At 37.6% G+C, this 20674-nt stretch overlaps 1 protein-coding gene and 1 long non-coding RNA gene across 3 annotated transcripts in view; one reads left to right on the forward strand and one right to left on the reverse strand.

The window, feature by feature from the left end:
- Positions 1-20674, reverse strand: part of B3GALT1 (beta-1,3-galactosyltransferase 1) — a 529669-nt gene that overhangs the window by 345953 nt on the left and 163042 nt on the right. The gene's annotated exons all lie outside the window — the stretch shown is intronic.
- LOC118500088 lies at positions 17378-19106 on the forward strand. Its single transcript, XR_004902619.1, has 3 exons — positions 17378-17911; positions 18120-18536; positions 18800-19106. It is a non-coding gene; the product is annotated as an uncharacterized LOC118500088 (long non-coding RNA).

Consider the following 20674-nt stretch of genomic DNA (forward strand, 5'->3'; position numbering starts at 1 on the left):
GATGATTCAATGGGATGTGAATGAAGAGAAATGATATCTTTAAAATGCGGAATCATTTCCACAACTACCCATTCTTTAAAACTATTAGACACCAAGGCACATTGACAAATGGGTCTAATTGTTTCTTTGCAGTGGTCATCACAGAAGAATTGGTAATACACTCTATTATTTTGTTAGACATGCAATTCTGGTGACATTATAGTGCCCATAAAATGGTCTGATAACTTACAATTAGGATACAACTACAGTAATATATTACAGACTTCATAAAAATGTTTCTTTGAAACTCACTTTTGCATTATTACAGGATCACACTCTGTCATTCTTCCCCTTTTTATGTATAATCATCTCATTTTATTCTTCTTACCATATGAAGACTTTTCTTGCAGCTAGTTTTGGTTTAAAGACACACGTACCATTGCTGTATGTGGTCAATCACTTCCTGGCCTAGAGCAGCAAATGTGCAGCAGGGCCTGGTAAGGGCACAAGAGGGACAACCTGAGTATGGGTCACATAACGCCAAGGATGTCATTTCATCCTGCACCTCTAGCTCTAGTTGCTGACATGACTTTTCTTTAGGCTCATGATTACTTTATTTTTTATCTTTTATTGTATTTTTTTCCATTACCATTTAGTACCCTTATAATCTCCTCTCCCTGGCATGACTTTTAAAGCACCTTTAATTTATGTTCTTTCTTACCCTTTCTCCAAAATTCTGAACTGCCTACCTTCTTTCCATGTTACAATGTTTAAATGAATCCAACATTCAAAAGCACATATGTTCATAAGTGGGTGAAATCTTAAACATAAAAAGCATTTTGCCAATGTCTTAGCTTTTGCTGCTCCATTTGAGCTATGCATAGGGTGCTTTGATGGCTCCTAGAGCCTGAATAATTAATGAAAACATGGATGTGATCAAACGGTTTCAAAGTAATTGGTCAATCTGCTCCTTTTATCTTCTGCAGACAAAATTATTTATGGAACTACAACACTTAAAGAGAGGCTTTCTGAAAATTCAGAAGAAAGTCTTTTTTTTTTACATTTGGTCATCCAAATTTCTCTTTTTTCTCTTCTTTGCCTTCCTTAATTTCCTCCTTTTAAATGATTAAATGATTCCATTCCATCAATTAAAATTAAGTATGGATTGTAGATGACAGAATAAATTGCTTAAGTTTGCTCAATTACTTAAGAAAGTCAAATTTTCTCAGTGAAAGGTATAGATGAAGGAATCTTAAAATTTTGTTTTGAATGAAGTACCTATATATTTTTTAAGATTTTATTGGTTTATTTTTAGAGAAGGAAGGGAGGGAGAAAGAGAGAGAGAGAGAAACATCAATGTGCGGTTGCTGGGGCCCGTGGCCTGCAATCCAGGCCTTTGCCCTGACTGGGAATCGAACTTGCGATGCTTTGGTTCACAGCTCGCATTCAATCCACTGAGCTATGCCAGCCAGGGCTGAAGTACCTATATTTTTAAATAAGGGAGTAGACTTTGCATAGCATATTTTATTAAGATATCGAGACCCTAAAAGAGTTGATAGAATTTTAAAACTGTCAACAGTGTTCCTCCCTTAAAGGAAACCCCCCAGAGGCTGGCAAGGTCTAATAGGACACAAAGCATCATATTTTGTATCTTTCAACATCAATTGTTTGTGTAAAACTGCAGGCCCCAGAATTGAAATGAGACTTGATGCCACAACTTAGTGGGCAAGATATGACATTTTTTGAACTCCAGACCAAAAAATAGTAAGTACTTATAACTATATCCACTGACATTAAAAGTGCTCAATACTTTTAACTATCCTAATGCAAGAGCTGCTAACTTGAATTCTAAGCTCTGTCCATCACAGATGCAAGGCAATTTCATTAATATGAACAGTCTTTCTGATCCATTTATTATCAGTTGTTGTTATGGGTTGAATTGTGTTACCCCCAAATCCATATGTTGAAGTCCTAACTGCCAATACCTTAGAATGTGAACTTTTTAGAAAGGAGGGCTGTTTATAAGTTAAGATGGGGCCATAGTGCAGTAGGGTAGGTCCCTAATCCAATATGACTGGTGTCCTTGTAAAATGGAGAAATTTGGATACACACACAGGGAGAACGCCATGTGAAGATGAAGACAGAGGTCAGGGTGATGCGGCAGAAGCCCAGGAACTGCAGAGGTGGCCAGCAAACCCCCAGAAGCAAGAAGAGAGACCTAGAACAGCTTCTTCTTCACAGCCTGTAGCAGGAACCAACCCTGCCACCTTGATCTCAGGCTGCTAGTCTCATAACTGCAGTACAATAAATGTCTGTTCTATGAGTCATCCAATTAGTGATACTTTGCTATGGCAGCCCTATCAAAATAATACAGTTGTTTAGTGAGAAGATATAGAAAATCTGATGTGATATTTATGTCTAGCATGTATATTTATTTGTTATTATGAGGAGATAAAATCTTCAATCATCCCGTAATTACATCTGAATTGGCAATTCAAAAATTTTAGAATCACTTTAGAATTGCATTTATGCACTCCTTTTGAAGAGTGCAAACTACCCAATGAATAATTTGCATTTTAACATCTGGGTCAAAATCACATCAAATTTTAGAAGTGTGTCAAATAGTAATAATAAGAACCTATGATATAGCTTCAAGAACTGATTCAAGTACTAGTAAAAGCTATTTCAACTTATGTCACATAATTTGTATCTGAGATAACTACAGGAGTAGATCCTGCATCTACTTTTATAAGGTCTGGATCTTATACAACTTCTGGATCTCTATTTCAGAAAAGAAGACAAGATTAAAAGTCAAAAATTAGAATCATATGGAACAGGCCCCAGTAAGTGATAGGTTTTGAAGACTTAACTTCACCCAAAATCCACCTTTGGCCATAAGACAGGGACAATACAGCTCAGAGACAACACAATCACTTTCACAGAGATGAAGTAATGCTTATATCAGCACCATTTTGCTAGAATATAACTATGAAATAAAAGTTGAAACTTAAGGGAAAAGTCAGATGATAATGCGAAAAGATATTGTCAATGTTCTAGACAGATCAATCTAGTCTAATTGCATGTCAGCATTTCTCTACAGTCAACTGCACTGTATCAGCAATGAGTAATCAAATTGTACCAATAAGAAATCAAAATCAACTAGTTGGCCAGTTTGGCAGTCTAATGCAAATAGTAAATCAAAACAGCTACTGAAGTATGAACCAACTGATTAGAAAATTTCCATATTCCAGTGGTATATCCCAAAGCTACAACTTCATGTACTAACATCTCTATTCTGGTACATTCCCTGTCCCTCTGTACAATATTCAGTACTAAGCATTTTGAAGTCAGCTCAAGAACCTGTACTATTTCATATGTTTATACCTCTGTCCATTCCAGGCTCTCTTTTTAGATCCATCTCTCTTTGTCTTCCCAGTAAATGTCTACTTACTTTTCTTTGTCCCGTAGGGTTTAGTCCTGGACCCTAAAATAATGGGTTGAGGGTCCATTATTTTACATTACTCTGGGGTAGTTATGTTCTTGAACCCATAAAGATGATACACAGTCTAAGAAGAAACATACTCTTACAAGTCTCCACCTTTCTCTCATGTTTCTTTTCCTCACGTACAATAGCAGCTCGTACTGAATATTCCTTCTAAATTATTTACAAACTTCTCTCTGAGTCATGGTTCACTCATGTTCCCTTTATTCCTTTTCTTGATTTGTATAATGCAAGAACTGACCAGACAAAGGCAAACCCTTTCCAGGACAGCAATGGGGGAAAAGAAAATACGAAAACCACCCTTAGCTCCAGGTGGAAGGGAAAGACAGAAACACTGTGTTCATAATATGTGCTCCCCCTCTTTTATAAACTCCAATACTCTCAGAGACTCCAGGAAAACCACCTTATTGACACACTGCCACCTCTTTCACTATTGATTGATTTGTCCCCCTTCCTTTTTATTTTTATGACTTCTGTATCTTTAACATGTTTATTGCACTTATGATAATATATAGAATTTTTTAAAGTCTGTTTCTGCGGAAGAGTGTGAACTTTAAGTCTATTTCTGTCAAAGAGTGTGAACTTTTTTTTGGAGATTCATATCTTACTTACAAGCAAATGAAGACTGTCCCCTGTAATCTCTGATACGGGATGAGAGGAGCAATATGGAGTAGTAGCTGGTGGCTTCACAGTGATGTGTGAAAGGAGTCCATCCCACTGCTTCTCAAAGATTTTGTTATTAAGAAGGAGAAAAGAGCCACGTGATTTCTTCATGTTGCACATGTGAAAGAATTCAAAGGAAAAATAACTTTTCAAGATTCTGCAGTCTCTAGTCAAATGTGAGGTGGCCAGGTGCCACATTCATTCAGTGGCAGCCTCTGTTCCAAGGAGCAACAGCCCACGAGCACCTGCTCTAGGAAGGGAGAGATCTCGATCCATAAGAGCCTGAACTTTCAGCTTGTTGGCTTCCAGCTGGGTCTGCTTTTCTACCCTTTGTTCTTCTAGGATTTTTTCAATAGACATTTGCTGGAGGGGCATGTCATTCCCCTTTCCCTATTTCTCCTAATAGGATCACATTTTCTCCTCTAACCACAAAAATCCCTTGAGGAATATCACAGTATTGCTGCCCACCTGACTACACTCCACAATCTAATACTGCACTACAGTAGCAAATTGATCAGCGCTTTTCAAAAAGCCTGTGAGTGTCCTTCCATCTCGGCATAGGACCAAGTGCTCTCCCAGGCTTCATCCAAAGAAGACAAGCAACCTACAGTCAATGTCTTCAATGAGGCTGGTGGTGCTGCGCACACAGTTCCTTTTGAGCTAAGGCTGCAATGTATAGCGGTGGAGGGCCAGTGTGTCCAACGCTTCCTTCTTCCTACTGTGGTCGCTGGTAGTCGCTGCCTCCACAGGACTGGGACCGGAACAGGCACCAGGACAGGCACTTCTGCCCTGGCTGTCAGCTGCTGGGGCCTGCTGAGGAGACTGTGAATTTCTTAAATGAGAGGCTGTATATTCTTAGTGCCTAGCACAGTTATAAGCACATAATACAATCTTGGGTAACACTTAAATGAAATATCTTTACAGGTTATTCCCAATGAGTTTCTTTTTGTTATGTTTCTTTAGAATCTACATGATAATAATTGCCCTGGCTGGTGTGGTTCTGTGGACTGAGTGCCAGCCTATGAACCAAAGGGTCACTAGTCCCATTCCCAGTCAGGGTACATGCCTGGACTGCAGGCCAGGTCCCCAGTTGGGGGTGCATGAGAGGCAACCACACATTGATGTTTCTCTCCCTCTCTTTCTCCCTCCCTTCCTCTCTATCTAAAAATAAATAAATAAAATCTTTTAAAAAAAATCTACATGATAATCGGTACTGTGGTATGCTTTTAGAGTGACTAGCATATAATAGTTGCTCAATAAATGTTTATTGATTGAAAGAAGGAATTTATTTATTTATTATAAAGATTTTATTTTTAAAATATTTTTATTAAATGTTTTATTGTTGTTCTATTACAGTTGTCCCAGTATTCCCCCCACCCCCTGAGCTTGTGAATAATTAGTCTCTGCAAATAGGCTTTAAGGTCCTAAGTACAACTCACTGGAGATTTCTAAATATGGAATGAATCCCATACAGATTTCTAAATTATTCATATAATTAGCCAAATTCAAGCCAGATTTGCTTTTGACAATTTTAGTGGTCCACATAGAAAATGGCTTAACATCTCTTCACTTTTTTTCACAAAAAAACAGCAAAGATATTTGGATTCTCCCAAATGTATATGGCACTGTGTCATAAAGCATTCCAAACAAATTAAAACACTGACATCAAGTGAAGGAACATGTATAAGAGACCCGTGGACAAAGACAATGGGGGGTGACTGAATATGGGAGGTGGGGTAGGTAGGATAGGGGAGAATAATGGGAAAAATAGGGACAACTGTAACTGAACAGCAATAAAAAAATAAAATACTGACATCAATGCAGGTGATTGCCCTTTTCTTTTTAACATGCTTCACTTCACACATGACAGCTTTATTCCTTGGCTGCTGCCAAATAAAGACTGTGTTCCAGTTACAAAAACAGAGAGTGAGGAAGAGCACAGCAAGCAGAGGGAAGAACAAGGCAAAGTCGTGGAAACAGGATGAGTTTTGAGCTTGGGAAGGTCAAAGAAGAGAAAGGATGCCTGAGTGTTTCCTAGACAACAGTGAGAGTTTGATGGACAGGGGTAAATTTGTGTAGGATATTTAAGACTATGATCAGAAGTTTAACTTTATCCTATAATGTCGTGGGAAGTTATTGAAGGGTCAGCAGGCTATGAGTCACCAAGCAGGATCTACCCAAAAGGTGGAGCCTACAGTGAGGTTAGATTTTATGGGAAATACCGACTTAGTACCATAAATTGGGAGGGTGCCCAGATGGTTTGAAAAGGTCCGATATACTCGGGGGCTATCATCTTGATAAGGGGATTCCTATTCATTTTTGTTTACATTTCCTATACTCACTTTTATTTCACACCTTTTCAAACACACACATTGATATAACAAGCATGAGGAACTGACATGTATATGTACGAATTCTGACTTAAAGTCCTATGAAAGCATCTTACCAGCACCAACATACAAAGATTGACTAATTTGTATATCCTCTCAAACCTACAGCCAGAGACAAGGGAAGAACAGAGTCAAACATACAGTAATTATACTCACATACTGAAACATACTGAAACACTGAACACAATGAAATTAGCTAGTTAGCTTACAGCCAGTCACAGCAAGGAAGTGAACATCAAAACTACTAGGGAACCAATGACAGGAAGAGAGTTCCTTACTACAGAATAAAAGAACCCTGAGCTTTTGTGATCTATTACTGTCTCCTATAGTAGTTCATACCACCCCTCTGCTCTCTGCACACCTTGCTGGGGGCTCTGGACTCTCCCTCTGAGCCCTTGAACTAGATATTTCCCACAGGCTTGGCACCGTGAAAGGAAAGCCACCATAGTTTTATGGTGACTAATGGACCATGTAAGGTACCCACCAAGAGTTTAAAGTACTGTGAATTTTTGCTCCAGTTTCAAAAGTTGTTTGTGTGGTATATATATTAACAGGAAAATTAATTCTAGATATATTGAATAATACTGCACTGGATAGGTTTTTTTTTTTTAAATATTGAATAATCCTGTAATTTGGGAAGGTTACCGCTGGTCAGTTTCCATCTGCCACCTTGAAGCCAGTTCACTGTAGGTATTAAGACACACGATACTTTTGGTAGTAATCTACCCAAACTCTGTATCAGCTGGATTTTCTCCAAGTTTACTAGTTTCTGACAGAGGCTGCCAAAATCTCAGTTTGTACATCTGTTCTCTTACATCTTCAACTCTAAAAGCCATCTTTCAATTTCAGTGGGAGCAATTTAGGAGTTTGGTATATTAATTTTTTTCCCCTAACTTTTCCAACAAACTTTGAAGGGATAAAAGTATTTTTATCTATGAAAGAATAACTTTTATGAAAGAATAATTTGGTGGGAAGACACTGGAATGTGTCTTCCCACCAAATCTTAGTTCTGTTTATGTGTCATAAATGAACAAAACGTCAATTTTTATTTTCTAAATGCACATATATTTATCATGTGTTAATTAATTAATAGGTCCTGTTCAGAACTACCAGTTCCCACAGGTTCTTTTAGGAAAGAAACCTAAACAAGAGGGGGTATCTTTATTTTGTTTACCCAGAATCCTGCTTATCTATTGTTAGCAGATTCTTCTTCATCTTCCCCATTAGATAGGATCAAGGAGCTGAAACTACATTATAATAAATCTCTTCCATCACCCTGCTCTTTCCTACTTTTATAAAGGATAACAAAATATCAAACTGCCAAAAGCCATGAAGCCTATTTTCTGTGTAGAATGATGAATTTTTAGGACAGAGGCTCTGAATGCTCCCTTACAATAGCTGTACAAATGGATCAAGCTATTACATGGAAAGGTAGGTACATATTTTATTTTTAATTTTACATTTCTTCAATGCTTTTCAGAATGCTTTAAGTAGAAATAAACTGCCAGAAACTGGCCTTTTATATCTCACAAAGTGAAACTGAAAAGACTCGTGAATGTGATCTTAGGCAACACTGTGGAGTCCTCAGCGTGGGCTGAGTGTATCGTGACATGGTGCAGTTAGTGGAGTAGGAGTGGGCTGTAGAGACTGTGGGGCATGGGCAGCCTCAACTCAGAGAGTTTCAGTTCCTCTCCAGCTCCTTCTCTTTCCAACAATTTAGATACTGATGCTTAAAAAAAAAACAGAATACTTCATGGCTATGATAGTTATTAAGATAATCTGACATCACTGTAGCCTTTAACATCCAAATCTTTACAAATTCCAAGGACTGCCTTAGTTCACAGACATATCTATATGTTATTTACAATTTAGAGATAGGATATCAAGACTAAAATCTATTTCTCAATAAAAGAAAAGGAAAGAAGAACATATTTGAGCTACTATTTCTATTTAATTTTTGATTGCTAGAACTCAGAGAAGTGAGTTGACCAATTTTCAGTATTTTCTGAATTGATCTGACAGCAGGAAATGATTAATGGGCTCATTCTTGGGGATGATAATGCCAGTGCACTTGCTGGGCCTTCTTGGTATTATGAAATTAATGGCATCAAATAAACCCTTTTGGGATAGAGCAGGATCGAGGAGGGAGACATGGGGTTTGAAGCTGCTGAGGTGCCCTGCTGAGCCCTGGGTCCTGGAACTCGTGAACACACATAGAGACTGTGGTTTGGAGGGAAGTGCTGCGATGGCATTTTGTTTTTCAGAGTGGACAAATGTGCGTTCAGGACAAAATAACAATTCTGTTCTTGAGAATCAACGCTGCGAGAAGACAGTCTTTTGTTGCAAATCCCAGAGAAACAATTTTATATAATTTTCTACTAATTTCCATCAGTTTTGGAGATATATAATGCTAGTCACTTTTCAATGCTAACAATAGTTTCTTCTTACCTGACCTGAATTTTTAATGATCACACATGTTAATTAAAATCATGTGTTGATATCTAAGCATATGAATGATAATTAGATAGTGCTTTCCAGTATAGTTTCATATATTGCTAGAAAGACAACTATGGTTTGACAGTATGTTATCAAAGTCTCTTTACAGATAATGTAGTTTTTTAAAAAATACTTAATTATTTATTTTTAGAGATGGGGGAAGAGAAGGAGAAAGAGAGGAAGAGAAACATCAGTGTGTGGCTGCCTTTCTTGCACCCCCTACTGGGGACCTGGCCTGCAACCCGGGCATGTTCTCTGACTGAGAATCGAACTGGCAATCCTTTGGTTCGCAGCCCGTGCTCAATCCACTGAGCTACACCAGCCAAGGCAATTTATAGCTTTTTAATTTTGCAATAATTGCAATCATCTGGTAGATCACATTTTAAGTACGATTAATAGTTATTTAAGATGCAATTAACACTCAGAATGTGTCCTTCTCATGTACACATTGGTTCACATGTGCTGCTTAATGCTTCAGTGTGTGTGTTCATGTACTACTTACTGGTCTGCACAGGCTTACTATGAGTGGAAAAAACTATTTTAATTATAAATATATCTATATGGAATACATACATAATAAATGTATTCTATATCTAAATATGTATTAAAACTTATTTACTATATCATAAAACATTAAATAAATATTTAATCCCTATAGATAACCCCTAAGATAGATAATGTTACCCCATTTCACAGATGAGAAACTGAAGCACATGGATATAAGTCACCCAAAGTTATTTAACCAGCAAGTGGTAGGGCTGAGCTTTTACACTTCAGTAGGCTGGCTCCAGCATCCACAATTTTAATGGTGATACTATGTTTTTCAGGACACCACTATAGTTTTTTTATAGTCTTGATTTCTACAGTTCTTTTAGCTGTAGGATGTGTGTTTCAAACTATTTCAGGGGTAATACAGCCACAGAAGAATTCATTGTGTGTCTCCTCAAATCATTCTTTATCTCTTTCTTCCAAACAGGTAATTCTTACTCTGACTTCAAACACCAGAGATTAGTTTAACTGCTTTTTAACTTTATATATGCACCTATCATATCTATCTACCTATTGTCTATGGCCATACCATCCTGAACGTGCCTGATCTTGTCTATTATTGATCTTTTTGTATTGGTGGTTGCAGCAGCACCCTCTTTATTTTATTTTATTCCTTTCCCAGTGCATGAATATATCTATTCCAATATGTGAACATACTATATTAAACAAAATCCTTGTTACTATCGATGAATTATTTGGGTTATTTTCAAATATATTAGATACAACAAATAATGTTGATATGAACTGTATGAGTTTCCTAGTGCCAGACACTGAGTGGCTTAAAACAGAAATTATTTTTCTCACAGTTCTGAAAGCTATCAGTGAGGCCATGCTCCTCGGAAACCTCTAGGGGAATCCTTCCTTGCCCCCTCCTCACCTTGGATGGTGTTTGGGCCATCTCTGGCATTATGTGGCCTGTAGAGGCATCAACCACTCTATTTCCATGGCCATCTTGGCTCTGTGCACATTCATATCATTCTCCTTCTGCTCATGACTGCCTCTGTGTTCAGATTTCCCCTTTTTTAAAATATATTTTATTGATTATGATATTACAGTTGTCCCATTTCTCTCCCCTTCATTGCCCTCCATCCCACACACCCTCTCCCACACACATTTCCTCTCTTTACTTCATGTCCATGTGTCATAAGTTCTTTAGCTTCTATGTTTCCCATACTATTCTTGCCTTCCCCCTGTCTATTTTCTACCTACCATCTATGCTACTTATTCTCCATACTTTTTCCCCTTCTCTCCTTTTCCTTCTCCCCAGTTGCTAACCTTCCATGTGATCTCCATTTCTGTGGTTCTGTTCCTGTTCTAGTTGTTTGCTTAGTTTGTTTTTCTTTTTGCTTTAGGTGTGGTTGTTAATGATTGTGAGTTTGCTGTCATTTTACTATACATGCTTTAATCTTTTCTTTCTTAGATGAGCCCCTTTAACATTTCATAAAATAAGGGCTTGATGATGATGAACTCCTTTAACTTGACCTTATCTGAGAAGCACTTTATCTGCCCTTCCAGTCTAAATGAAAGCTTTGCTGGATAGAGCAATCTTGGATGTAGGTCCTTGCCTTTCATGAGTTGGAATACTTCTTTCCAGTCTCTTCTTGACTGCGAGGTCTCTTTTGAGAAATCAGCAGACAGTCTGATGGGAACTCCTTTGTAGGTTACTATCTCCTTATCTCTTGCTGCTTCTAGAATTCTCTCCTTCACTTTTATCTTGGGTAATATAATTATGATGTGCCTTGGTGTGTTCCTCCTTGGGTCCAACTTCTTTGGGACTCTCTGAGCTTCCTGGACTTCCTGGAAGTCTATTTCCTTTTCTAGATTGGGGAAGTTTTCCTTTATTATTTGTTCAAATAACTTTTCCACTTGTTGCTCTTCCTCTTCCCCTTCTGGTACCCCTGTAATTTGGATGTTGGAATTTTTAAAGATGTCCTGGAGATTCCTAAGCCTCTCCTCATTTTTTTGAATTCTTGTTTCTCCATTCCTTTCTGTTTGGTTGTTTCTTTCCTCCTTCTGGTCTACTCCATTGATTTGATTCCCAGTTTTCTTCCCATCACTATTGGTTCCCTGTGCATTTCCTCCATTTCACTTAGTATAGCCTTCATTTTTTCATGTAATTTATGACCAAATTCAACCAATTCTATGAGCATCCTGATCACCAGTGCTTTGAACTGTGCAACTGATAGGTTTGGTGATCTCTTCGTCACGTAGTTGTATTTGCTCTGGAGTTTTGATCTGTTCTTTCATTTGAGCTACTTTTTTTTTTTGTCTTATTGTGCCTGTTACATATGAGGGGCAGAGCCTTAAGTGTTCACCAGGGTATGACAATCCAGTTACTGGGTTAGACGCTGAATGTGGGGTCCGAGAGGGAACAGTGGCACTTGCTCTGCTCTCTGTCAGATTTCAGTCCCTTCTGGCACTTCCCCCAAGCAAAGTGGGACCTTCTGGTGCTGGTTCCCGGGTGGGTGGGCTTGTGTACCTTCTAGGACCCTGTGGGTCTCTCCAACAAACTCTCCTGTGAGGCTGGAAGTCTCTCCCGGCACCTCACCCCCCACAGGTGTTTTCAATTGGTGTTTTGAGGCTTTATTTTCCTGGTGCTGGGACCCTGGGTTGTGTGGTCTGACTTGCTCTCCAATTGCACTTGTTTTATCTGCGCAAATATGTGACTTCCTAGTCAGCCTTGCATGCAGTGCCTCACTTCACAATCCCTGCCTCACTGGGACTGCCCGTTGCCACCCTGTGCCTGGAGTCTGCCAGCTACCACCTGTGTGCCCGGGTTTTGCCCACTGCCATCTTGCGTGCCAAGGATGCCTTAGGTGCCAGGTGTCACCGCTTTCTGTACCTTGACCCTTCTCCCCTGGCTGCCTGTCTCTGCCCTTCCTACTGGTCTGGATGAATGTGTCTATTTTAACTACTTGATTGTCTGACTTCCATACAGTTCAATTTTCTATCAGTTCTAGTTGTTATTTTGTTTCTAAATTGTTGTTGTCCACATTTTGGTTGTGGGAGGAGGCACAATGTGTCTACCTATGCCTCCATCTTGGCCAGAAGTCTCACCCACTTTTTTTTTATAAGAAAATCACTTATATTGGATTGGGCCCACCCTACTAACACCACTCTAACTTGATTACCAGTGAAAAGACCCTACTTTCAAATAAAGTCACATTCTGAAGTACTAGGAGATATAGGAGTTTTAATTTTTTTAAATGAGATATCATTCAACCCATAACAAAATTATTGTACACGTCACATCTTTTCTCTCCTTTCTCTTCTATGTGTCTATCTTTAGTAGCCATCTTTTCAAATTCATTGTAATGTTACATGTAAATGCATTTTCTTAAAATGTAGACTTTGGCCTGAACAGGAGGCTCAGCTGGTTGGAGCATCATCCCATACACCAAAAAGTTGCAGGTTTGATCCCCAGGTTGAGCACATACCTAGGCTGCAGGTTCGATCCCCAGTCAGGGCACACACGGGAGGCAACCAATCAGTATTTCTCTCTCACATGAATGTTTCTCTCTCTCTCTCCTCTTCCCCCTCCCTCCCTTGCTCCCTTCCTCCCTCCCTGTCCCTCTCTTTAAAATCAATAAACATTTTAAAAGTAAATAAATAGAATTTTGACTTCAGGTCCAGATATCTTGCTAAATTCACTCATTAACCTAATAAATATTTGTATAGATTCTTTTGTCCTGTCTTCATATACTTCAATTTCATATTTTATTCTAAACTCTTGATATTTGTTTCTTTTCATTTATCCACTGGGTAGTCCCTCCAGTACAATGTCGAACAGAAGTGGCTATGATAGCATCTGCGCCTTGTTCCTGTTCTTGCGGGTAAGTAGTGAGCATGTCATCATTAAGTGTCATGTCAGAAATACCTTGCCAGATTAGGAAAAAATCGTTCCTATTACTAGTTTAAGGGTTTTATTTAATTGTGAAGAAATGCTGATTTTTATCAAATTTCTTTTCTATATTTATTGAGATGAACATCTCATTTCTTTTACTTTGCAAATATGATAACTTACAATGATTTAATTTTGAATCTTGCATCATTGCAGTAACCCTAACTAGGTCATAATGCATTATCCTGTTTATAAATCCTGGAATCTGTTTCCCTAATATATTGTGTAAGGGTTTTACATTTATGTAATGAGAAATGCTCTGTTATGATCTTTCTTGTCATGTCCCTGTCATATTTTGATCAGACTTGATGAAAACAATTTTATAGTCCACTCTCAAATTATTTATCATAGACTCAAAGTCATGAGATATTTTTCAATGACATTACTGTCTTCTAGATTATAAAAATTAATCACCTACAGAATTTTATGAAGATTGACATCATTCCAGAAAGCTGGAATGCTCTTTCACAAGTTCATGGCCCTTGACTCTCCAACTGAACAATAAATGGCACCACTATGCATTCCTTTCTAAGCTCTTGCTATGTTTTATATACCTTCAAAGCACTTATCTTCAACTAACATATGTGTATTTGTTTGGATGAGTATTAATTCTCTGTTTTCCTCCACTGGAATATAAGCTTTAAGGAGTAGGGTCTTAAAGAAACAAGCAAAATATAACCAAAGACACTGAAATAGAGGACAGGCTGACAGTGACCACAGGGGAGAGTAGAGGGAATTTCAGGGGACATTGGGAAGGGTTCATGGGAACAAACTTAAAGGACACATGGACAAAAACTAGGGGGAGGGTGGTAATGGGAGGGAAGTGGGGAGGGGTGGGAAGGGGGCTGGATTGGGAGTAAAAGGGAGAAAACTGTATTTGAACAATGATTAAAATAAAATAAAATAAAATAAAAAAGAAGTAGGGTCTTTAGTTTACTCCAGTGCTTTAAACAGTGTTTGGCACGGACTGAACACTTAAATGTTTCTTGAATGAATGAATACATTAATCTGATACTATATACTCTAGCTTGTCTATGTGTATGTACATTGTATCAAGATCACAAAGTGTATGCTGAATTCAGTTGTTTAGTTGATTGCTTTTTTCCAGTTGTGGAAAACAAGTACTTTTGACAAACAAAATGCAAATGATACATAAAATAGCATTTAGAGTTGACAGCCAATGTATCAACCTCCTCATTACTTCACCATGGCATGGCCTTCAGCTGCCATCCTCCACAAGGGGCACAACCCTGCCAGTCATGTGTCCTCTGACTCTGGCTATCAGAACAAAACAAAGAATTACCAGTCAACAGTTTATAATATGTGGTATACAAATACAGGGGAATAAGAATTCAAAGAAATAAAACAGTCTTCTTTTGAGATTTTTTTTTTAAATCCTCACCTGAGGATATGTTTATTTGAATTTTTAAAGAGAGGAAGGAAGGGAGGAATGGGGGAAGGAAAGGAGGAGGGAAGAGGGGAAAGAGACTGAGAGAGAGACAGAGAGAGACATCGATATGGGAAACATCAATTGGGTGCCTCCCCTACTGGGCATCAAATCCACAGCCTAGGTATGTGCCCTGACTGGGAATTGAACCTGCAGTCTTTTTTTGTGCACAGGACAATATTCCAACCAACCAAGCCACCTGGCCAGGGCTTCTTTAGAGAAATTTAATGTGACATTTTTGTTCTTTACTATTTGTTCTACTAAGTAGTATCATAACTTAACATGGCTGCAGAGAACTATTTATAAGTTATCAAATGCAACGCCCACAGGAGGCCTTACATTAAGTAATAGCCAAGGAAATATCTGGGTTTCTGTACTTTTCTTTCACTGTTTGCCAGGAGAACAGAGAATAACTATGGATTAGCTTAGTTAAGATGCATGATATTAACGAGGCCATGAGCAGGAAAGTCAGCTCTGCTCTTTTCCTTGCTAAGTGCACCTCCCATTCCTTCAGCTCTGCCTGCTCATCTCGGGGATGTGAATGCCTCCTATCTTTGTCGGTCATTAGACTGACTGAAGAAAAGTGTAGACGGATTTGCTTCCATCTAAAGCTGCCGCTACAGCACCGTGGTGTCACTTTTACACATGAAGGAACACAACAGTAGTCCATAATTATACAATAATGTTCACAGCTTACTGAGGCCAATTCATAGTTTTAGAAAAAAAAATTTCAAAACCACTCTGATTAAAATAATCATAACTACCGTGTATATTTCCTAATATATGCTGAATACATACATATTTCAAATTTATCGCTTCCTTTTTTGATATCTTACAGCCTATTTCACTTCTTAAAAAATAAAAAAATCTCTACAGCTCCCTGGACATATTAATTAAACTGGGCCATAAATAACATTTCCTTGAGAAATTCTTTAAAATATTTCTGTCTGAAAAAAAAAATTCTGCCTGGCTGTAAGAGATGGAGTTGCATTCCTAGGAGGGTGAGGCTTTCTGAAGACAGCAAGCTGAGGCATGATAGGGAGCAATGTGTTTTCTTGCCTTGAAGTAAAACCCGTGACTGACTTAGAAGCAGCAGGTGATTTCTTCAGGCAATGTCACTGAGATTTTCTTTCAAACTGGTCTCTGTGAGGAAGACCCTTGGAGATGGGAAGAAATAACCTCATAGAAGGGAGGGGAAAATCCAGTTACATCTTCATTAAATTGTCACTTTCCCTTTCCGTGATATGAAGTTATTTTTTTACCTCTTGGCATTATTCTGCTTTACAGTCAAGCTCAAATAGTAGTACATTTTTAGATAATTAAAAATAATGTATATTTGCTTTCTGAAATTCTTTTAAAAATGCATTTGCATATACATATCTATGATCTAATTTATGAACAAACACTTTAAGCTATATCAAAAATGCACTCAAATAACTTCGGTGCACCAGTTTTTTGTCTTACATACTTTTTCTTAAAAATTAAATATATCTTAAATATTGTCTTCTTCACATTCCAGAATGGAAAGAAAATCTTGTATTTATGCAAAGGACTAAGAGAACAGTTAGCAGTTACCTCCAGAATGCCTAGGGGAATGCCTCATTTGGAAAACAAACTATCTGTTTTTTTCTATGTCTGGCTGTCTGTCTATGAGCAAAAAGAGGCTCCCTCTCTTTTCATGGGGCTCAGTTGGCAAGGCGTTGGCCCAGAGAGTCATGGGTTGCCAGTTAGAGACATGGGCCTTGGTAGTGGGTTCAGCACTGGGTCAGGGAGGTAACAGATAGATCTTCTTCTCACACATGGATGTTTCTCTCCCTCTCTTTCTCTCTTCCTCCCCCCTCACTAAAATTAAGTAAATAAAATCTTTTTTTAAAAAGAGTCTACCTCTCATGAACTGTTTGGATATTTTAAAATAATATGTAGCTTATGTCAACACAAAAAGAATTGAGTATAATGGATCAGAATGCCAATACAAATTTGAAAAATGTTCTTGTGATCAATTATGCTGTAAATAATACATGAATGAACAGCAGAGTGTGAGTTTATATCATAACTCTGTAACTCCTGTTTACTTCCCTTGGCACCTCCTATCTATTAGATCATCCATTTCCTGCAATGATCCTTTGAGTCAATACTGCCATTCATATCCCTGTCAGAGATTTGGAGGTGGAGGTTAAGGAAAATTAGGTAGCTTTAAGGTCACTCAACTAATGATCAGAAAAGCTGAGTTTCTAATTTAAGATTATCTGACTTCAACAACCCCTATTTATAGTCTTATTCTTCTTTATATTAGATGAATTTTGATTCTATTAAATAGATAAGGACTGGCCACCATTACCATTCAAAATATTTCCTCCCCCCTCACCCCCAGATATAGGGTGAACTATATATTTTTTGTTAACTAGAATGTCATAGAACTTTCAGATGGCAAAAAAAAAAATCTGCCAAAGGACACAATGATTATAAGTTCTCACAAGCAAAAAATAACATTCAAAGTAGTATAAATTTTATTCTTTTCTGAGTAGCAGAATGATTACTTCATTGAGACCCAGAACCTACATTTTTATCATGTTTAATTTTAGTTCACCCTCTTTAATAAATAGCTGAAGCACTGCAATAAGGGTATTATATGATTATCTCCTGAGTTTTTTTTTTTTCAAATTACCATTTAAATAGAAAGAGATTTAAAAAATCCCACAAGACTCTTGGTTCCTAGTAATGCATTTCTCATATAACTCATTTAGGTTAACTATGTTTTAGAAAGCCCCTCTCTTTCAATTTGACTTTTCTTAGAAATTATATTAAAGATGGAACAATTAAGTGCCTCAGACCTGAGAAAGGCAGAGCTTTAAAAGGGCAGCACAGCCCAAAGCTCAGCTTGCCTTCTTAGTTCAATTTCTCTGGGTTTGGGAGGCCTTGCCGAAGGCATGAACTACAGTCCTAAAATGTCAGGTCTGATCTTACAAATGCTTCCTGTCTTCTTGGTAAACTTTCTTTCTTTTTTTTTTAAAGATTTTATTTATTTTTTTTTTGAGAGAGGGGAGGGAGGGAGATAGGGAGAAAGAGAAACATCAATGTGCGGTTGCTGGGGGTCATGGCCTGCAACCCAGGCATGTACCCTGACTAGGAATCGAACCTGCCACACTTTGGTTCACAGCCCACGCTCAATCCACTGAGCTACGCCAGCCAGAGGTAAACTTTCAATGAATTACCCCACACCTCTTTCTTCTCACTTTCTAAGGAGCTCAAATCAAATCTCTATATTATTCAGAGTTTATTCTCAGTACTATCAATATATTTGGTCTCACACTTGCCATTTTTTATCTTTTCCTGTTTTTTTTCTATAACCCAGAGTTTGTGGTGAGAATTATATGACTAATTCATGTAAAATATGTGGAATAGCAATTAGCATTATTAAGCACTAAATAAAATACTACTAACATATAATGAATAGTATTAGGGGGATCTGATGTGTAGACCCATGCACAGAACTGTTCTGATAAACTTGAAAAGGGATTGCATACTACTATGTTCCTAAAGATGGTGGGGTTATGGAGTTAAAAGTAAAGTAAAAGATTCCGATCTTACAAATCTTAAAATTCAGTGAAGGTGCCCTGGCTGGCATAGCTCAGTGGATTGAGCGCGGGCTGGGAACCAAAGTGTCCCAGGTTCAATTCCCAGCCAGGGGTACATTCCTGGGTTGTAGGCCATAACCCCCAGCAACCACACATTGATGTTTCTCTCTCTCTTTCTCTCTCTCTCTCTCTCTCTCTCTCTCTCTCTCTCTCTCTCTCTCTCTCTCTCTCTCTCTCTCCCCCTCCCTTCCCTCTCTAAAAATAAATAAATAAAATCTTAAAAAAAATTCAATGAAGGCAAGGTGGTAATGAGAGAACAGTGGAGTTCTAGTTTTGCCACAAAGAATATATGTATGATAGACGCCAGAAAAAATAAACAAACTAGGCCAAGTCATTAGGCAGAGAAGCCATAAGTTCTGCCTTGAGGAAGAGGCTTATAATGTTTTCCATGAGAGAAAGTCGAAAATGAATTCCATTCACAAGTAAATCTGCATTCATTTTTTAACATGCTAAAAAATTCTGAGGAAAAATGTCATAGAACAAACTTATATGGCACTTATCCTGATGCCATTTGAAAGTCTGTTACCTTAATAAGGCACTTCCCTTAATAGAATATTAGAACATCTGGGCAGAAAGGGTTTAATTTGTACTTATTTTTACAATATAGAGTCTACTATTTAAACAGTACACTATATATAGTATACTATACTTTATACTGTACTGTTTATATTATATAAATATACTTTATCTCACTATAGTAGTGAGATAAAAATTACTATGAAAAAAGCTTATATAGAAGGAATCCTTAGTATGGTGAATAGGAACCAGCCAAGAGGAGCTAAATGCATTTAAATTATTATTACTCCTGTTTTTCACTGAAGTTAATGACACAAAATTACACCACCCTTTAAATATCAGATGGTTTTCAACTCATCTCTTCCCCTCAGTGCCTAAATGCAATTCATGAGGTATATAAAGGCAGATGGATACATCTGCGAATTTTAAGGGAGAAAATGATTTGCTTATGGAAAAGTGGAGTAGATGGATTTTTCTCTCTTAACAGAATAGTATAGGCAGCCCAGAGAAAGAATAAAAGTTTTCAAAAGGCTTATTACATACATCATTTTCTCTTACTAATTTTGAGTCAGCAGTAAGTGTGGGGAATGGCTAGTAGCTTTCAAACTCTCTGGCAGAGTCCAAGTGTGTGCTTGATCTGTCTCATACCAGCTCACAAGAGCTGATATTTAATTTTCAGGATTGTTGCAAAACAGTGGTTAAAAGTGACCGTTATTAAACATTGAATTATATAATTTAAAATCAAATGCATTATATTAAAAACAATGGCACTAAATGCTCAAAACTTATCTATTTCTAGTTACTATATGCTCTTGAGGTTATTTGCATTTTGACTATATCTTTGTGGTTAAAATACTCCATAATGGTGTGCACTGTGCATCTTGCCCAACTCCATCTATAATAATGCCACATCAATAGCTTGACATCTGCTGGGGGGAGGAAGGATGTGTACTATTTATACCATGGAGATTGCCAGACTATAAATGAAAGCAGTTTGTCCCAACATAGCTAATTGTTAAGCATTTTATATTGCAACCCTGTGGCACATGCACATTTATACATGTGTAGATACACATTTGAATCAAAGTTTCATATTGTGGCACTCTATATTCATTCTATTCTATTCTATTCTATTCTATTCTATTCTATTCTATTCTATTCTTTATATCAAATCTAATATGCTTTAAAAATCTGACCATGATTAAATAAAGTAACTTCTATAATTACCTAAAAGAATCTCAATTCAAAGTGTGAAAAACAAACCAATCCAAATAGATAAGAATTTATCTCATGTAAAATATACCCTAAGATATGATATTCTATAACTTTAAATGACTAAACAGTGCTTTTGAAAAATTTTCAGTATCATATAAACATACTTTCTATACTTTGTGTGTGGCTGACTTTATGGCTATACCTATAATACATTTCATACGTTTCCAAAAAATTAGTAGTTGTGTAGTTTGAGGATTTGTCTCCAGTTCTCAGTGTAGCCTCTGGTTTGTCAAAAACAGTGGTTCTCAAGTTTCAGTGCACAGAGAATCTCCTGGAGGGCTCGATGAGACACAGATTGGTGGGGCCCTCCCTTAGAGTTTT

The sequence above is a fragment of the Phyllostomus discolor genome, chromosome 4, assembly GCF_004126475.2.
Source record: "Phyllostomus discolor isolate MPI-MPIP mPhyDis1 chromosome 4, mPhyDis1.pri.v3, whole genome shotgun sequence".
NCBI classification, from domain to species: Eukaryota; Metazoa; Chordata; class Mammalia; order Chiroptera; family Phyllostomidae; genus Phyllostomus; species Phyllostomus discolor.